We start from the raw sequence: 4,654 nt of genomic DNA on the forward strand, positions 1-4,654 counted from the left end.
CACTTTTACAGTATCAAGAGCATGTTTGTATGTCCTTTACTAGTGCTCTACATTTAAAAATTTAATAATATCTTGACAACCAAAATAACAACCTTAAAAATAAAAAAAAATGACCTAAAGTAAATTTGTATATTTGTGGGTGGTACCATTGGGGTGGGAGGAACGCCTAGTATGGGTAGATACAAATATTATAAGTTGTACCCAAAGTTTTAAAGGGAACCCTATCATGGGTCAATCTGAACATACTTATTTTTTCGGATAGTATCCCAAGATTTAAAATGCCTAACATTGGTCATTTTCTTATTATCACTAATCAACTAATCATTAGTATCATATGCCTTACAATTTTATAAATTAAAGAAGAATAAACTAAAGTGAAGGATGTAATGTACATGATTCCAAGCAAAGGTGGTCATTTATCCTTATCTATATAGCTATATATTTAACTTTGATTTCATTGAGCTATTCTCTTATCATTCTTCACTTCATGCCTTACATACTTATTTCATTCTTTCATACTTATATACCTCATGGGGGCTATTGTGTTTTATGCTACAGGTACAGGTACACCAATTAATATACTACTCAGTAGTAGAACAAGAAACTCAGTTATTGTTGGTAAGCTCTATGTTCATTTGGTATTCTATTGAGTCTTTGGTTTAAATTTGGTATTATATAGTAGTTAACAATACGACGGGCGTATCCCAAACTAGACTAGGTTTATAAGTCAGCTAGGGGTCTTGTAGACTAAAGTATAAAGTTAAGTTTTGTTTGCTACCTTAGTAGTTGTATCATTAATGACCACATTAAGTAGATATGTTTTAGGATTATCTATATGTTAGTCTTTTATCATCACTATAGCTTAGATATTTTTTTCAAAGCATAATTTCTATCATAATTATTTGCATGGGTAATAAGGCTATAAGTTGGTTCTCACGAGTCTTATAGGCATCAAGTGCTTGTCTATCGCAATGGGATTTGAGGTATGATAATGTGATTATTAATTTTATGATGGGAACCCAACCTATTTCTAGTTCATTGTAACATATAGTTCCTGCTGAGATGAAGGATCTTAAGGTGCAACTCTAGATCTTTTGGGTATGGGTTTTGTTATTATAAGCATTTCTATCTAGAGTGCTCATATCCTATTTGTAAAGAAAAAGATGGTACTATTCATATGTGTACAGGTTACCAAAACCTAAATAAATTGACTACAAAGAGTAAGTATCTGATGTTGTATATTAATAACCTATTTGATCAACTTTAGGGTGCATTAGTATTTGTAGATTTGTTTGAGAATCGGATACCATAAATTGACTTACATCCCTAAGAGAGCCTTCAAGACTTTCTACGACCATTATAAGTTATTGTTGATGTCTTTTGGGTTACCGATGGCCCAACAACATTATTGTACTTGATGAATTGCATATTCATGTCTTATTTGGAATTATTGATGATAGTATTGACTAATGGTATCTTTATCTACAAGTTGAGTAGGAAGGAGCACAAGAGACGTTTAAGGATTGAGATATAAAATTTGAAAAATTAGTGGCTTCAAGCCAAATGATCTAAGTATGAGTTCTGGCATGATTCTATATCATTCTTGGGGAACGTGGTGTCCAAGAATAAGATTATGGCAGACCCAATAAAGATTTAGGTAGTTTGTGATTGATATATACCCACTCTCCAATGGAGGTTCTTAGTTTCATCAATTTAATAGGGTATCATAGGCGATTTATAGATGTATTTTCTTATATGACCGCATTTTTGACAAGATTAACCAAAATGAAGGTCCCATTTTAATGGTTCAATGATTGTGAGGTGATGCCTTAGAAACTCAAGGCCTTGTTGACTTCAAATATAATTTTAACACTAATAGTTGAAAGCCAAGGATTTACCATTTATTATGATGATTTAAGGGTTGGCTTTGTTTGTGTTATAATGTAGTAGGGAAGAGTTATCATTTATTCTTTTAGGTTATTTAAGGTGCATAGGGGAAACGACCCCACACATTACTTTGTTTTAGCAGTGGTTATTTTCATTCTTAATATTTGAAGGCATTACTTGTACGATGTGACTTGGGAAATATTCACTGACCATTATTATATTACCCCGTATGTTTCTAAGCTAGGAAGTGAACGATTTTTCCTATGTATGAAACCTCCTATCCTGTGATTCATATTTGAGTACATGACTTACAATAGTATCCTAGCCATAATATAGCTTATGATGTGTTAAGCATGTTCATATGAGTCAATTAAGGTAATGCAAGCTAAGAGTTTTTGAATCCATCAAGTTTTAGTATATGATTTCACAAGGGTCATCTTTGAATGAGCATAACAACATGTTTATGTGGTGTTTTGGCTGATTTAAACCCACCAAATTGTAGAGAATCAAATTAGCTTTCCAGCAATACCAATTTCGCCCAAATCCGACACCCGAGAAAGAGGTTATGACTTTGCAAAGTGAAGTACTTTGCCTAACATAAGGTGTGCGATGCAAACCCTAATATGTGCGATAAGATATGTGACACACACCCTAAGATGTGCGATAAAGTGTGCGCCGCACATGTGGGTATCAAGGTAACTCAAATAGTCCGTTTTTGGGGTAAAATGGTCCTTTTTCCATCCCTATATAATGCCTAAACACGGAATTAAGCCCTTATTTCACCAAAACATATTCTTTCTCTCAAAATCCTCTCAAGAACACAAGCTAGGGTTTTCATAGAACATTCAAGTTCAAGGAAATTCTTCTGTCAATCATCAAGAATCTTCCTTCTAAGGTATGTGTAGTGTTCATTCACAGATTCCTTTCGTCCATGAAGTTTAAGAATCAATATTTGATTACTAAATCGTTAATATTTTGTGTTGATATGGTTGTATTCATGTTGTTATTTGTTGTTTGTGCTATAGAATGAGAATTTGATGAATTTTCATGAAGATTATGATCATGTAATTGGAAACCATGAGTTTGGGTAGGTTAATATTGTGTAAATTTATGAATACATCTATGCCTTAAAGATTACATGCAAGGTGTTTGATAAAATACCTAAGAGACTAGAAATCATGCAACATAGCTAAGTAGAACCCAAATGACAAGTCCATGCTCTATCCCTTATGAGTCAACATGAATTCCATGCAAATTGTTATGTATTGTTGTTGTGATATGGAATGCTCATGAAACTAGAACCATGCAAGTATTTACTCATCTTCAAGAATATGATAATCATGTGTAGTATGAAATCCCCTACTTATGATATTGTGAATTGTGGACTCCATCCTTATGATCAAGTCAGTCATGTGTGTCAGTTTCCTTCCATCAAGTCCTGGGGGTACTTGTACCCAAAAAATATAGCTGTGTGCCTAGAGCCATGACATGTTGTCACGATACTCTTAGTCAAGACATGATCTATAGAATTCAGTAACTCATGTGATTCAAAAATCTCAGCAGTCTCGGTAGATCAGTAATCTCAGTTATGCTTAGTTAATCTCAGTAATCTCAGTACCCAATAACTTTAGTAATCTCTATATGTCAGTACTCTCATAAATCTCATGAACTCAGTAGTATTTCATTAGTCACAAAACTATGTAAGTTCAGTCAATCAGTTCAGTTCTGTGTCTTTCAGATAGGACTAAGATTCAGCACCGAGCGAGCCTAGGGTTAGGGACTCACCCACTAGTGAGGACTTAGATCCTTAGAAGAAATCCCTAAGTTCCAGAACTACATAGCCAGTGTTGGAATGAGATGTCACCCATTAGATAGGACTGATATACTTAGGGGTCACCCATTAGCATATTTATATGTATAGGACTAATCCCAGGAGTCACCCACTAGTTTAGGACTAACTCCACAACAACTGTCTTTACCGGTGGCACGGTATTGACACCCTTCCAGTCAGGGCAGAGATTGGACCCCAGTCAGCTTAGCATGGGGCATGTCAGTTTCATGAATACATCTGATAGTTACAGTTTCAGTATTAGTATTCAGAGTAGAAATCAGAAATCAAGACTATTAGATACAATTATTAATCTCAGTAAGGAACTCAGATAGTTCCAAAGACGTAAAGACCAACCGTCTATAGGCTTTGTTTCTCATTGAGTTATTCAGTATCAGTACTTCTAAAGATCTCCCATCAGATAGGCTTGATCTTAATCTCTGATACGGTTGAGTATTCTCATTATTAGTTCCAGAGATCGCCTGTTATTTAGGCTTGATCTCAATCTTAGTCACTCTTAATCATTATTAGAAGATTTAGACTGTTAGATATAGTCACTCAGTATTAGTTACATCGGTTTGGCCGATCATCATAGTTATATTAGTTCAATCAGTTGTCATAGCTTACATTATCAGTATTCAGTTTCAGGAGTGTTAGACACGGTCAATCAGACCAGTTCTTCATAATTCTAACTGTCAGAAATAGTCATTCATCTATTCAGTATCTCAGTATCGGTAAAGTCATGATGTCTATATACAAACTTAGTAGTACGTATCTCCACGAGTTCAGTAGAAGTTACGTATGTATGTATGTATTCTCACGTTTATATTTGTCTGCATGTTCATGCATATAAACCCCATGCACTTAGCCTACCCTAATGTATACTCAATACTTTAGTTGTACTGACGCATTTGCGCTATGGTTCTTTCTTTTATGTTA

The sequence above is a fragment of the Capsicum annuum genome, chromosome 8 (genome assembly GCF_002878395.1).
Source record: "Capsicum annuum cultivar UCD-10X-F1 chromosome 8, UCD10Xv1.1, whole genome shotgun sequence".
In the NCBI taxonomy this organism is placed as follows: Eukaryota; Viridiplantae; Streptophyta; class Magnoliopsida; order Solanales; family Solanaceae; genus Capsicum; species Capsicum annuum.